This window comes from Schistocerca piceifrons, chromosome 1 (genome assembly GCF_021461385.2).
Source record: "Schistocerca piceifrons isolate TAMUIC-IGC-003096 chromosome 1, iqSchPice1.1, whole genome shotgun sequence".
NCBI lineage: Eukaryota > Metazoa > Arthropoda > Insecta > Orthoptera > Acrididae > Schistocerca > Schistocerca piceifrons.
The window spans coordinates 456,073,707-456,090,334 of record NC_060138.1 but is presented as its reverse complement, the minus strand read 5'-3'; the positions used below and the strand labels follow the sequence as shown (position 1 = coordinate 456,090,334).

The window sequence follows — 16,628 nt, the reverse complement described above, 5'->3', positions numbered from 1 at the left end:
CGCCCCACCTTTGCCCTTACACGCCCTTTATCATTTCCGCATGCCTGAGGTAGAAACGCTGCTTACGCGACTTTATTCATTGTGCAGCTTTTAGCCGAAGTGCTTATAATGACACTGACAAGAAAAAGATGGACCCACAGAGGTTTGATGTGGAAATGAGGATCTCGTAGTAATCGTTTGGGAACAACAAATTTTTTAAAAAGGGAATTATCTGTAGAGGGAAACATTTTGCTCGAAAATCGTTTTCGAATGAGTAAAATCAATTTCTAAATCTTTTTGCCTCTGTACAAAAGTATATACAGGTATGTGAGATGTTGTGCCAACTCACATTAGAATTACACATAATGTACTGATTGTATTCTGACGAGCACTGATTCTAAGTTTTTGTGTTATCTACAATATATTGAAGACACATCAGAAAGTTGGTTTCTTATATCATTAGAGGACCTGTAAATATAAGTTTGTTTCACCAGTACTGTACTTAATTTTGTAACCAAACTTTGTATTGCAGAGCAGAACAGTCATTCCTCAACGATTGCGCCAATATGAAGACTGTTACATTTATGTAGGTTTAACCGCTAAAGCCACAAATAAATTTCCATTTCATGGTAATATTTACAGTCAAAGACTAAAGCGAGAAATTACCATCATCATACTGATTTAAAAAGCACTTTTCAGTACTGACTTTTCTGCAGTAATCCAGACAGTAGCAAGTTCACACTCTCAGTTTCAATATTTTTTACTCCATTTTGGCACTTAAAATGATGGTGTGTTATTCTATTATAAATAACTGGTAAGAGATTGCAGAATGCTAGAATGAAATACCTGTCGCACTGTTAAGGAACATTTTGCCAGTTTGGAAAGCATTGGTTTGTTTTCGGCATGGCACTAACTTTCCCTGCACGTAAACAAATGCTTTTAGATCTGTGTTGTCGGACAAACGGGAGCAGAATGAAAGGCTGAGAGCAGTTCCACCTATTGGCAGTTCCTGAAGGTTATACGTGATGCTGGGTGAATCGACATCATGCAAGAAAAGAGGAACAGCTTTCAACTTTCGTGAATCATGCATGACAAGACAGTGTGCAAATACGTTGTTTCCACACGTAAGGTGACTTATACAAGTGATGATAGAGGGATGTTCTTGTAAGAATTTCATACCTGTGGAAATCTGGCTTTATACTGTCTGTGTGCAGTATCGATACAGTCCTTGCCGATCTCTCATGTCTCTGGGCTTCAGTTTTCCCTGGTGTGTTCATATAAAATGGATTCAAATTAAGAAGAAATATCATACCAGAACCAGAAAATTGAGATAATCTTTAAAATATATTTTTTAAGAACGAAACTGCGAATTTTTTCGCTACCTCTTTTAATTTTTCAGTCAAATTCTTTCCTTTTGCTTGTAATAATGTAGACCGATTACCACAGCAGCAGTGGGTCGATCATCCAACATTTCATATCAGATTAAAAAAGTATAAAAACTCTGTAAAAATCCAGTTTATAAATGTAGCAGAGGGCATGTAATTTACTTCTCTCATGTCGTACTGTTCAGACTGCTGTTTCCTTGCTTCAACTGATCTGTCGTCATTTATTACAAATTTTAACGAAAGAAATAACGAAACGAAACATTTTATAATAAATCACGAACAAACACAATTGATATCAAACACGAGAACCATGATGAATCGAAATATGGAGTACTGCTCACGGCTGTGCAATGGGATTCGTGAGGAGATGAGCTGGTGAGTGACGTGATCAGTAACGGACGGATGAATCAGCCGTCAAAACTTTCCTCCAGATAAATCTTGACGGTTCCATGACGTGACGTGACGGCTTGTGTGGATGCCGCCAATTGAAATACATTGCTGAATGTGACTTTTCAGACTTTCCCGACGGATCTGTTGCAAATACGCTTCTCGGGTTTGCCGCCGGATCGTTTAGTGTAAAACTTGCACCATATTTCATCCGTACATAATACCATACGGTGGCAAACCAGAGAACAGAGAAGCATATTTGCATATTGCTGTATGTTTTGAGGGGACGGAGCGTAATATGACGTGATGTGACGTGACGACCGGTGTGGATTGCCGTTTACTCACATGCCAATCTTAATTTCTATCACCCTGGAACCACAGTATTAGTTGCGTTTCTTTTCTAAAAGTTGAAATTTGTTTACTTTTTACCTCACAAAATTCGAATCGTTGACTGGTTTACGCAATTGTCTTGTGAAGGCTAGACGTAACCAATGTCATATCTTCGCTGAAATTGTTTGGTTTGGTGTAATCAGCAGTTCGAATACAATATGAAAGAAGATTCTGTTTAACTCATGTTTGACGTTGCAAATTAGAAGTGATTGCATTTGAGGTCTATTTGTGATTTGTTAGCGAACCGTTATACACAGGTTTGTGGTTGCGTAAGAAATTTTTATATATATTTTTTGTGGAATTAGTGGATAACATGTAGCCCTCTGTCGATCGTATCATAGTACTATGTTTCCAAGCGGTCAATCTATCTACCCGGACCACGGTCTCTACTGTCTATAAAACGAACGGCTGGTAGAACGAAATAACATATAGCAATTCAACTGGCACAAACGTTGATATGTCATTAGCATCCTGCGAAATACCTTTCCTAATTATTACAACTTTACAGCGGAAAAGCTTGAATCAAATTGGTTAAATAGCTGTTAATGTTGATTTCGAGCTTAGAGATAAAGTAATGGCTAACACAATATGGCCTCATTACGGAGAACGGCCCAATGTTCCTGTGGAATAGACTGTTCTGTAACGAACAGGCACCAGAGCATTTAAGCTTAAAGGAATTAAGCTGCGGAAATTAAAGACCAGGAATTCTGATATTCGCAGGTAATACGAATATTTCATCAAAACGTTCAGTATGCTTCAAAGGCCGAGAAGATAAAAAGTGTTACTTGCTGTAGAGGTACCAAATATATTCATAATGACTGACCTGGGATGACTGAAAAATGAAATAAAGTAAGTTATAATGGAATGTCATATTTTTGAAGAACTGAACATAAAACTGGTGTGGTAGAATTGTGTGTGGATAGCAGTATAAGTAATGTGTTTCATGACCAATCACAAACTGTAGAGAAAACGTGTTTTGAAGCAACAGCATTTCAAGCAAATTTTCATAAGGACGAATGTCTAATGTTGGGTATATATTGCTCTCCAAGCTCTGGGATAAAAGATTTACTAATTGAACTTGGTGTACCCACTTGAGAAATCTGTTAAAGAATTCCTGTGTTTAATAGTGGCTGGTGATCTCTAATTATACATACTTTGAAACAGAGCAGCTGTACAAAAAGTGTTCTTGATGTTGTAAATACATGTAATATAAAGCTGCTTGTGAATGGCCCAACTAGAAACATTGAAACATCATACAATAGATCATGTTTTTACAATTATATCTTTAAATAAACTAAAAGTACGCACAATGGAAGATCTAGGATGGAATAATGACAGTCGAATGAAAGGAGTAGTTACTACTCACCGTACAATGGAGATGCTAAATCACAGACAGGCACAACAAAAAGAATGTCAAACAAAGCTTTCAGCCAATTAAGCAGAGACTATGTATGTTTGTTTGTTTTTGATGGAGGGCTGTTTGGCCAAAGCTTTCTATTGTGCCTATCTGTGACTCAGCATCTCTGCTCTATGATGAGTAGCAGCTATCCTTTTCGTAATATTATCAAATCCTAGACATAGTAAGACAGGTACCACGAATGCTAGAGAAGATTTGAAAGATATAGCAAATGTGATAGTGAAGTAGACTGTGAAATGAAATCTACAGATATCAGGAGAAAGAATATAACAAGATAAGGCAAACAAAATCGAGATTATATCAGCGTCAAACAGGGAGCTTTATCAAATATTTCTAAGAGAGTCTGGTCACACACAAATACAATCAAGAATGCATCAGATAAGACAAACTGTGAACATAATACTTATAGCACAAAGGAAAGGAATGATTCACATGTGGTATGTTTCACTGTAAACCAGTATTATGTAAATCAGTTCAGAAGCTAATGAAATAAAATGAAGCATTTGCTAAAAGGGGTATAGCTTCACCAGAAATAACAGAATTTCTATTCCTATTTGGAACAGATGAAACAGAAGGTACTGCCAGATAATGGAACAACGAAGACACAGATGGCATAGATAGAATATCTGCATAAAATAATCATACACTGCTCATGGTACCTAGTTAAGCCTCTGACACTACTAGTAAACTTGGTGATGGAAAAGGGACCATTCCCTACATGTCTGTAAAAGAGTAAATTTACAAAGTCAGTCATACCAGGTATCCTAGAAACTAGACCTATAATAATTATATCCACTTGCTCAGTAATTGTAGAAATAGTTATAAGACTATAGTAATAAAATTCATACACAAACAAAGTATCCTGGATGAAACATAGCATCGATTTAGGAAAGACATGTATACAAAAGCAGCACTGGCACGTTTCATGACACGCATAGTCAGAGCTTCGGAAAACAAAAAGAATTTTTAGTGCCTTTCTTCATCTCTCAAAAGTCTGTGGTTGTATTTGCCATTCTATTCTGTTAGACAAACTGTGTAGATATGGTATTGGGGAATGCTGCCAGTCTAACAAAATCATTTATAAAAAAAATGATGAACAAAGTGTAGAAATAAGTACAATATAAGCAAGAAGATTGAAACTTTTCAGTCTTATTTTCAAATGGTGAAGTATGCAATAGCACAAGGCTCAGTACTTGATCCCCTAATAATTTTTATATTGTATGTAAATGACATGGCGGCATAAGTAAAAGAAAATGTGATCAAGTATGCAGATGATACATCCCTCATTTTAAGTAGTAACTCAATAAATGATTTAGAAGCAGGGACTGCTGTGGCCATAGAAAGGGCAAATGAATATTCAAATGAAAACAATCTGTTTGTAAATGAAAAGAAAATAATCCAATGGAAATACTTGCAAAGAAAACAAAAAAATGAAGAGAAACTAAATATAAGACTTAGGGGCAAAATGCTAACAGAAGGTGATAGTTGCAAGTTCCTATGATGGACAGTGGACAGACTTATGATTAGGGAAAGTCATATAGAAAAGATCAGCTCAAAAATAAGGAGCAATGTATTTTTAACGAAGAAAATGTGCCACACAGTTGATATAGATACACTGTAGACCAAATTCACCCAAATTTATCATACTGTATAATAATATACTATGTGATAAAAAGTATCTGGACACCCCCAAAAAACATACGTTTTTCATATTAGGTGCGTTGTGCTGCCACCTACTGCCAAGTACTCCATTTCAGTGACCTCAGTAGCCATTAAGACATTGTCAGACATCAGAATGGGGCGCTCTGCGGAAGTCATGGACTTCGAACGTGGTCAGGTTATTGGGTGTCATTTGTGTCCGATGTCTGCACACAAGATTTCCACACTCCTGAACATCCCTAGGTCCACTGTTTTCAACGTGATAGTGAAGTGGAAATGTGAAGGGATATGTACAGCACAAAAGCATACAAGCTGACCTCCTCTGTTGACTGACAGAGACTGCTGACAGCTGAAGAGGGTCGTAATGTGTAACAGGCAAACATTTATCCAGACCATCTCACAGGAATTCCAAACTGCATCAGGATCCAATGCAAGTATTATGACAATTAAGTGGGAGGTGCGAAAACTTGGATTTTATGGTCTAGCGGCTTCTCATAAGCCAAACATCACGCCGGTAAATGCCAAACGACGCCTCGCTTGGTGTAAGGAGCTTAAACAGTGGACAATTGAACAGTGCAAAAATGTTGTGTGTAGTGATGAATCACGGTAAAATTCGAAGGCGGTGGTGTTATGGTGTGGTCGTGTTTTTCATGGAGGAGGCTTACAACCCCTGTTGTTTTGCATGGCACTATCACATCACAGGCCTACATTGATGTTTTAAGCACCTTCTTGCTTCCCACTGTTGAAGAGCAATTAGGGAATGGCGATTGCATCTTTCAACACAATCAAGCACCTGTTCATAATGCACGGCCTGTGGCAGAGTGGTTACACGACAATAACATCCCTGTAATGGACTGGCCTGCACCGAGTCCTGACCTGAATCCTATAGAACACCTTTGGGATGTTTTGGAACACAGACATCATACCAGGCCTCACCAGCCGACATCAATACCTCTCCTCAGTGCAGCACTCCGTGAAGAATGGGCTGCCATTCCCCAAGAAATCTTCAGTGCCTGATAGAATGTATGTGCGTGAGAGTGGAAACTGTCATCAAGGCTAAGGGTAGGCCAACACCATATTGAAATCCAGCATTACCAATGGAGGGTGCCACGAACTTGTAAGCCATTTTCCGCCAGGTGTCCGGATACTTTTGGTCACATAATGTGTATGGGGTAGGGCAGTAAATGTGTGTATGAGCAGACTGCATAAAGGGGGGGGGGGGGGGGGAGATGGTATCATATGTATGGGAAGCCAACATCTCCAGAACCATGCTACATACACCTGTGTGAATGAAAAGTAATTGCATGAATGAAACATATTTACTCTTCCTTTGATCACGGTTTAGAACTTTGCTCAGCACAATACTACTACACAGAAGTGTACATGAAAAGACAGTTGGATATTGTAACAATATTATGAGAAGGAAAGTTGCTACTCACCATATAGCAGAGATGCTGAGTCACAGCCTTCGTCAACAATAGATACACACACTCATGCAATCGCAACACACGCACATGACTACAGTCTCAGGCAACTGAAACTGCCCTCCGAGCAGTAGCACAGTACGTGATGGGAGTGGCAACTGAGTGGGGGTAATGAGGGGGCTGGGGTGGGGAGGGATAGTATGGTGGGGGTGGCAGACAGTGAAGCGCTGCGGGTTATATTGTGGGCAGAGGAGAGGTGGGGAGGGGGGGGGGGGGTGCAGGGCAGCGATAAAGGAGAGAAATAAAAAGACTGGGTGTGGTGGTGGAATGATGACTGTAGGGTTGGAATGGGAACAAGGAAGGGGCTGGATGGGTGAGGACAGTGACACGTCGTTGTGGCTATCTGCAACTCAGCATCTCAGGTATATGGTGAGTAGCAACATTCCTTCTCATAATATTGCTACATTCCGTCCTGGATTTTCCACAGATGGATACTGAACGTAGGTTAATGTTATTGCAGTATGATTTCCATGCAGAAATAAACAAAGCAGCACAAGAAATCCTTTGCTTGGCCTATACAAATTAAGTAATATATTCATCCTGACAGTCTTCATTAAATCAAGTGTAGATGATTGTATCACTGTCATCTTCAGTTGTGAACGTAAAAGTAACATAATCAGCATGTTCATGTTGTGTATTAAATTTACTCGGTTTTTAATACTTTGCTTCAGGTTTTGGAATGAATAGCATTGGAGAAACTTGTAATGATTTAAAGAAGGAGTATGATGCCTGCTTCTTGACATGGTTCTCAGAGAAGTTTTTAAAGGGTGAAACAAATGATGACATGTGTGCCCCATATTTCAAAGTGTATCAGGAATGTGTGAAGGTACAGTAGCTTCATGTGCCTATGATTATAGTATAGATGTATCTTTGTATAATTAACTGTTGTTGAGCATTTATCTTGCTATGGTGGTATGTGAGGACTTGTCATTCCAGGGTCAGAGGCTGTGTGTAATTACGTGCATGGGCATTCTTGATCTCCTTGGTGTGTCAACCACTGCTCAAAGTACACTGGGTGTGCAGTTGCTAACACGGGATTCAGTGCCAAACTAAGCCGATAACACTCAACCATGTTGAAAATATTGTAATTATTTTTTATTTCTATTGATTACACTTGCAACAGCTGTTGGCTGTCTGAAAACTTGATGTTTTCAAAATAAATGAAATCTTTCTTTTTGATGCTGTGCTCTTCCATCAGTGTTTTGTGTCCCAGCTGCACATGTCAAGTATGTGTGACATAGCACTGCAAGATAAGGTACTGTTTCCTAGATGATGTATTGGTGGCCATATTCACATGTGCTGCAATATGTTCCTGGTAGTGGGTACCTTGCTGAGTCAAGTGTAACTTTCATCTTTGATGGTGGTTGGAACAGAGTTTTACTGTAGTATTTTTCCAGAAACCTTATGATATTACCTTGACTTTTGCAGTAGATGGTTCTGGCTTGAATATGTGAGTGAAGGTGGGTGTGTCCTTGTCATGTGGTATCTTTTACACCCTGATTCGTAATGGTGCACCCAGGAATTGTTTCGTATAAAAGTTTGATTGAGAAATTCATCTCATGGCCCAATTTCTCTTACTAAACCTGGTAGTGCAGTGGTTACAGCAGAGGAAAAGCACCCAGATGTATTTCCTTGGTTTTTCCAAGATCAATCTTGACCTATTAAAGTTTATGCTTCATCTCTAATGAATCATTGTCAAAGGGGCGTTAAACACTACCTTCCTTCCATCCTCAAAGTACTCCTCAGAAGTGACGCTTTTCATTTATTGGCTTCTTTTCTTATTTTGATTTGGTCTTGTGTGTAGTGAGATGTGTGCAGGTAACTAAAAAATTAATTTCTGATCGGATGGTAATACCTGTATAGAAATGCATTGTTCCTTGGTGTCAAGCACAGTATATAGTTAACTATTGTGTTATCAGCAGTTAATTTTGTGTTACCCAGATTTTCTTCTTTTCAGAAAGCAATTAAGGATCATAATATAGATCTGAAGGAGATTGAAAAAAACCATCTTGGTTCTAATGAAGAACAGAAGGTTCCACCACCAAAAAATAGCTGACACATAATGAGGAGCCTCTGCAGTTTACTTTCTCCATGTTCCGTTCTGCAGTGGGTGCCACAGCGTAAGATACAATTCGGCTGTAGCAATGAGATTGCTGAGAGCCAGTGGCATAGTGATGTTACAGACGTTTGATATATACAGGTTAAATTATAAGGAAGCTGTATTAATGTCTTTACCTTTCACTCCACATTGTTGTTGCAGTAAATATTGTGTAGAATGTTTTAGCATTTTTGATCATATACAAATATATGTTTAAAAAAGGCAGCGAGTTATACATGCAATCATGCCACAAAATACTCCATATTGTTTTCAGTTTGATTGTTATGTAGAAGCAAACTCTGAACGTAATTATCACAAAGGATTTCCCAAAATAAATTATCTTTTGCAGTCAGCTTTGAGAGTTAATATCAGATACCTATAAAATTTTCTTCCGTCATATAGATATAGTCACTTTTGCTGTTTTGTAAATAATAAAGGTGTATGTGCTATCATCAGTATCAATTTTCCTAATAAGTTGATTTTTCTACCAAAGCAGCATCTGTGCACTTTTGGTCTGCTACAAGATTCTGTTTCATATATTTGTGTGCTAATACCTCAATACATAGTTTTTCGTAGTCATTTCATATGTAAGAAATGGAAGTAGTATGATTAGACTGAAGCTGTTCCTGGTAATGGAAACTTTTATGATATGCAGATGTTTACTCATGTTGAGGAAATGGGACCATAAAGCTTTCTATTATGAACCACTGCACCTGCTGGACTGCATTCGGTAGCATATCTTCTGCTTCGGCTGTATCTGTTTCCAACAGTCCTTAATTAATGTCACTAATTCTGTGGGCCACATTAATTCATGCAATTTTTCTTTTATTCTTTATTTTAAATGTATATAAAAACTGAGTGTTCAGTAGAATTAGACAGTAATGCATTGTTACCTAGATGTGTAGTAATAGATTTATTTTTACAAATATAAATATGTAGATGTGTATTGCAAGTGCTTAAAAACTTTGTTTTTCCTTCTTCAATGAGCTGTGATGTGTATATATGCTTTACACTTTCTTGGAACAGTTACACCAAAAAGGATAAAATAAATTAGCTAATTCTGTTGTGTGGACTTCCACTTTATTTATTGAAAGAAGACTTATTCATTAAATCGTTGAAAACTGATTTTTTTTTTCCACGGAAAGACCTTTATTTGTGCCCATGTGATAAATAACATTTCAAATTACAATGTAAACTATGTGTGTAGATAAACCAAATGTTCCTGCCGTACAGTTTCTATGCAGTAAAGCTGTAGTGTGATAATCATACCTCAAGAATCTGACTCAATTTTTTTAGTTTTTTTTTTCTTTTCAAACTATTGTTAGACTTAGGATGTAAAATTTCAGAACCATACTGCCAAGTCAATATTTGAATTCTGCATTTCAGCTACCAACACAGCCTATGAGTATAGAGATGGGCCAGTTATTCTGTAGTAACTTATCACAGTTCCAGTTATTTTTAAGTTATTTTTCACTACTGAATACTCGGCCAGGGTTACAGTTAAATAACAATGTAGATGGAAACCATCAGTTTAGTTATCAATATAACTGCAGGTAGTGTGAAATGGCAGGAACGTATGAATCATGACAACTTCAGCTAATTAACTGTGGGTACATTTTAGTTGATGTTTGAACAATTGTTAGTGTTTCACAGTATGTATGTAGGGTATCGGTCACTATTAGAAATATTATCCTCACAGCTGCAACAGAAAGTACGTGGAACTTCGCCACAGCACTGTTTACGTAAAATGTAAGCTGAATACTGTAGATTAAATTCAAAGTTTAATTTGTTGTGATGTTCACTTAACGGAATAAGTGTACAGCCTTGTAATACGACACAAAAATATACATAATTTGTAATTCGTTTACTCCTGTACAAGATAGTCCTATTGGGGAAAGTGTGAGTATGCTAATCCAAGTTTTGAGATTTGGAAAACTGCTAGATTTCTCCAGCTACAGCATGTGCATAATATATGAAGACATGCAGATCGAAAAGGTTGAGTGTTAAATTTCAGGGATTAGTAGGAGACATAGATACAAAAAAACTTATACGTTTATTCTATTATGTCATAAGGGATCATATTTTGGGGTAACACAAGCTGAGCAAAAGTTTTTAGCATGTAAAAGCATGTAACAAAAATACTTTGTGGTATAAATTCAAGAACATTATATTCTAACCATTGCTTCCTAGTATATTTATTCCTTAATGAAATTTGTTGCAAGTACTTCCAACCAATAGCTCGATACTAGGAATAAGAACAACAATCTACATAAAGACCTAAAATCACTTACCTTGGTCCAAAAAGGGGTCTAATATTCAGGAATACATGTTTTCAATAAATTGTCAGCAACCAACCACTGTTCGGAGAGTTTGAAAGACTTTGATAGGCAACTCCTACTCTATAGAACATCTTAACAGGGACTGTTAGACCCACTTAAGCAAAGACACTGTTGGCAGTTATTGAAATAACTGCCAATATCAGAGAAGCAATTATCTCAATAACCAGTTATATCTATTAGTTACATTAATTTTTGCCACCTCTATTCGAGTACCCGTTGGAACTGAATTGTGTGTGGGGCATGTCTTGCCATTGAATCATTATTTCTTTATGGACAACTTTCCCTGGAAATCTGCTTCATCATTGATTGGACAAAATGTATGCAGCTCCTGTGAAAGTTATTCATGTGATGTAAACCTATTCTGATTTACCTCTATAAAGCCACCCAGCCTTGACATCTGCTGCTTTGGATATCTTCTCCTTACTGACTCAAATAATAAACCAATCTGTAATTTGTTCCCTGTTTGATTTTTTAATAGCATGCAGATAATACCATTTTACCATACGGAAAGGGGGGGTGGGGGAAGTATTATACTTAGGTTAAAATAACTGACAGACTGCAGTGGCGGGGAGCAATATTGACAAGGCGGCACAGAATGCATGTAGTGCTCTATAAAGAACTAAACTGGCTAGCAGCTCGCCTTTAGCATATGGCTCCCTGCAGTGTCAATCAATATAGAACATCATGGCTGCTTTTAGTCCAGCTTCCTAGTGTCGTATATAAGTAAACAAGATGTGCTGGCTACATGTCACATAGATCCTTGAGCTGGCATTGTTGCTGAGTTTGGACCAATCATTCTTGCTCTCAGGCTTAGCAACTTGCAATGCTTTTGAGGATACACTACCTGACTCATGAAATGGCACCAAGTACACATGCACTCAGTACATGTAGCTGGCGGGGGGGGGGGGGGGGGCGCCTTGCCAAACAAGTTGGGACTTCTATTTTATTCACAAATTGAGGAAATGGTGCAGATTGTGGCACACACTGAATGAAGCAAACAATGCTTGCAGTCAGGGTTCAGAGATTATACATGGATCAAGCCATTGACTGTGGAAATGACCAGTCTTGCTTGAACTTTCAACAAAGGTCACAATCTGCAGTATTGTTCTCAGAACTGATTGTGCTACAAACCCTCTCACCCCTCATCGTTCTGATTTGAATGAGTAGCTTGGAGTGTAAACTTGAAATTTCATGGCATGCTGGACTGCAACTTGCACAAAGGGCTAAGAAATGCATTCTCCCTAAATATGTCAGGGGTATATTACTCACCTCAGAATGCTACCTTTGTACGTAACTTTGTGTGGGGATGCACACACACAGGTTTTTGGATTATCTGATTCTGCACACAGTACAGATAATTATTACAGCTGTAGGAGAACCTGCAGTACTGAAGTGTTAATAACACACAAAGAAGTGGGCTTAATAACAAGTTACCCAGCTGGAAATGCTGATGTCTGGGAAAACATCAAAGCATGAAGGGGATCCACAGTAAAGTTCACATAGACCACAGCTGTCACAGTGCCTTAGTTTACCACCACGAGTCCTACAGGATGCCCAGGTGAATGGCCTTCAGAGCATAATGTTATACCCATCTACTGGTAACTGTGGCATACTGTATATTTCAAGGAGCCATTTACCTGGACAATGGGGTATTCAGACCATCAAACTGTTCCAACAAGAAACATGATTCATTCAACACTGCAACAATCCAACTGATCTGTGGTCCAGTCTTATTAATCAAGTGGCCACAACAATCAATTAATATGGGAACACACACAGCAGAGTCACCCATGTTCAACAATGGGTGCTGAGTGGTGTGATCTGGCATACTTACACCTGCATCTACAGCTTCAAATCTGCCACAGCTGTCACCTATTCTGCTTCAGTGGACATGCCTCTGACCTGCACATTCTGTAATGCATGGACATCCAACACCTTTTAACCCACTCATGGTTTCACCATCCTCTACCCACTCTACAGATGTTCACAACAGAGAAGCAAACAGCTGACTACTTTTTACATTTCTGTCTGCTGGGCCATAACAATTTGTCCTTCATGGGTGTTACTTGCGTCAGTGAATTTCCCCATTTGTGGTCAATGTCTTCACAGGAAAATACTGCCATTTGTCTTGCCTACGTTTACACACATTTCTACTGTGTACATGTGCCAACCCCAATAGGCCATAACATTGTGCACTTGCTGTTGGACCTTAGTGCATTTTTTGAGCTCAAACAAAATTACATCCTCAGTGCCAACTCGCATGGATTCTGAAAACATCAGTCTTTCAAAATCTGTCTTGCATTTTGCTCACATCGCATTCTGGAAACCATGGATCAAGTCAGGTGGACGCTATATTTTTAGATTGTTAAAACATTACTGGAAGTATGGCCATACAGTGTATCAAAATTTGCTACAGGTTTGAAGGTTTCTTGGTTTAGATGATGCAGCATGTAATCTTGGATGCGGAGTCATTGACTGCAGTAAATTTTGGCATTCCTCAGGCAAGTTATAAGGGGCCAAGCTGTTCATTATTAATGACCTGGTGGTCAAAGTTAATAACAACTTCAGACTTGCCGATTACTTTCATATATCGGTTCCTTGAGGGGAAAAAAAACTCCTTGAAAAGAAGACAAATTTGGCATAAACAGGGTGAAGTGGTAGGAGTCCACTGGTGCCATTATTGCTGGAAAATGGAAGGGCAGAATGGAAGTATTCTGTCAGCAAAGCACGTGTTAGATGCTGTTTCATTGGGCAGAGGCTGATCCGCAAATGAAAATCTGAAACTAGCAGTCATTACTGAACATAACTTAAGGAAACAAGGCACAGAAATTCCATACCAAATGGGCAGTTATTTCTCACCATAAAAAAGATATTTAGTGGTACTACAAAATCATCTTTGGATTTCTCTAGAAACATCAATGATAACTGCTTTAATATTGTGTTGGGAACTAGCTGCAAATGATGTGAAATAAGAACTTCTGGGCAGAAATTACAAAACAGGCCTACCCCTGTGACTATCATTGCTGTGAGATCTGTCCTATGCACCCTTCTATCACCAGCTATACCAACCTTGTAACTGGCAAAACACACACTATCAAAGAGAGAGCTACCTGTGAAAGAACTCCTGTGTACCAGCTGTTATGTAAAGCCTGTTTGGCTGTTTACATTTGTATGACTTCCACCAAGTTATGAGTCAGGGTAGACATGGACAATAGGATGTACACTGGCTACACACAATATCTTGATGTAGAGAATGTTCTAAAACATGACAGTCATGACCTCAGTGCTTGTTTCACCACACACACCATCTGGATTTCTCCCCCCAGACACTAGCTTCTCAGAACTCCACACATGGGAAGTGGCGTTACATGTTGTTCGTTGTCACCACCTGCCTGGCCTTAATTTATGTTAATTTTTTCGGTCTCGGCATTTCTTCACAGTAACTATTCCTTTCTTCAGTCCCTTTAGTTTTCTATATATCTTAATTTCTCATCTGGAAATTATCCCCCATACATATACAGGAGGAGGAGGAGATTAGTGTTTAACGTCCCGTCGACAACGAGGCCATTAGAGATGGAGCGCAAGCTCAGGTGAGGGAAGGAAACCGGCGGTGTCCTTTCAAAGGAACCATCCCGGCATTTGCCTGAAGCGATTGAGGGAAATCACGGAAAACCTAAATCACGATGGCCGGAGACGGGTTTGAACAGTCGTCCTCCCGAATGTGAGTCCAATGTGCTAACATACATATACAGTGTACTTAGGTTTCCACTCTTAATTCTTGCACAATATTGTGTCAGTAATCTGTGTCTCACTTGCTACCGTATCTTTCACCTATAAGCTATCAGGTTTTCAAACCTGAGATGATGCAATCCCCAACAATGAGCTTTTCCTTCTCATCTCATCCATCAAGTTTCCCCTGACCCAGGGTTTTGGGCAACTATTCCAAACTCTCCCCAGTTCCTAAACCTTGCCAGTCCTTTTTCTTCATCCATCTTCCTTCCCCTTCAACCCTTCTGCCACAACGTTGTATATGGTGTTTTCATGCCAATGCATGGTGAGTAGATTTTTAATCTCTCCAGTTACATTACATTTTTAAAAAACATTTGTTTGGAGTGTCAACTAAATAAAAATTGTTACAAGGTTCTAACAGTCAAACGTGGCACAATCTCACGGACCAATTTAGAAAGTACAGAACACTGTGCTTTAAAGTTACACAAGAAGCAGGCAACAAAAATATGCAAGTGCCAAACTTGCGCCAGGATTGTTACCGGTACTTTATTTCACTCTCTTAGAAAAATCCACACCTTTGGAATTAGTGAAGAAGGTAGTCACACACTCTGTAGCCAACAACAAATGGGCTCACTTGGATCAGGCAGTTATTCACAAATGCTCTTATTATTTATGGCTTTTACACTATGTGATCAAAAATATCCACATTATCTCACATTAATATGGAGTATGTCCACCCTTTGCCTTTATGACACTTTAACCTGTTTGCAGATGCTTTCAGTGAGGTGTCTGAAGGGCTGGAGGAATGACACCCTATTTTTCTTCAGAAATCAGAGTAGGTATTGATGGACACTGGGGTCTGGAGGGAAGTCCAGTGTTTTAACTCATCCCAAAAGTGTTCCCTTGGATTCACGCCAGGACTCTGGGCAGGGCAGGCCAGTCCATTTCAGGAGTGTTATTGCCCACAAACCATTGCCTCACAAATGCTGCTTTATGACAGTGCATAGTCAAGTTGATATAATCATTGTTTCCAAATTGTTCCTTTATAGTAAGCGGTACACAATGCCATAGAACTTGATATCATCTTCCAGACTTAATCATTTTCTTCAGTGCAATAAGGGAATGACACCTTAACCACAAATAGCATCTCCATGCTGCACGAGCACCTCAGCCTGTATTTCATCCATCATGACAGGTAACATTCCAGGCATTTGTCAAATGCCAACCGTTGCCTTGGATTGCAATAGGATGTAGTGGGATTTCCATTTTAGCGGCCTCCTCCATTAATTGATCAGCCAGCTTGTTCCTCAAAATCCCAACATAAGTTGGGGTCCACCTATTCCAGATACCACGAAGGGCAGTGAGAAGACTGATTGTGGCTGAAACCATTTAGTTCTGAGGTTAGCATTGGCTTGTGGCATGTAGACCGCTTAGAGAACAATGACAGATTAAGAAATTTCCATCAAATCGAGTGCAAATGTAACAAAGGCCTTGGGTAATGGCCTATGATGCTGCTATAAAAATAGTGAACTACACAGTACACATTATTTTTCGTGACTCCTAGAATGTGTGAGGGAACAGCAAATGTTATTGACAACCTTTGAGCCATCAGCACAGATGACTTTTGGACCAGGAAATTTGCCAAGAACAGACGAGTAAATGCTGACACACAAAGGGGGTCTACTGTTTCCTTTGGTCTGTAAGACAGGTCCAGGCAATCCACATGAGGGATGGGAGATGGCTGCTAAGATGACCAGACAA

At 39.0% G+C, this 16,628-nt stretch overlaps 1 long non-coding RNA gene across 1 annotated transcript; it reads left to right on the top strand.

The window, feature by feature from the left end:
• Positions 1 to 2,071: 2,071 nt before the first annotated feature.
• On the top strand, positions 2,072 to 8,979 carry LOC124787574. Its single transcript, XR_007015971.1, has 2 exons — positions 2,072 to 2,398; positions 8,659 to 8,979. It is a non-coding gene; the product is annotated as an uncharacterized LOC124787574 (long non-coding RNA).
• Positions 8,980 to 16,628: the final 7,649 nt, after the last annotated feature.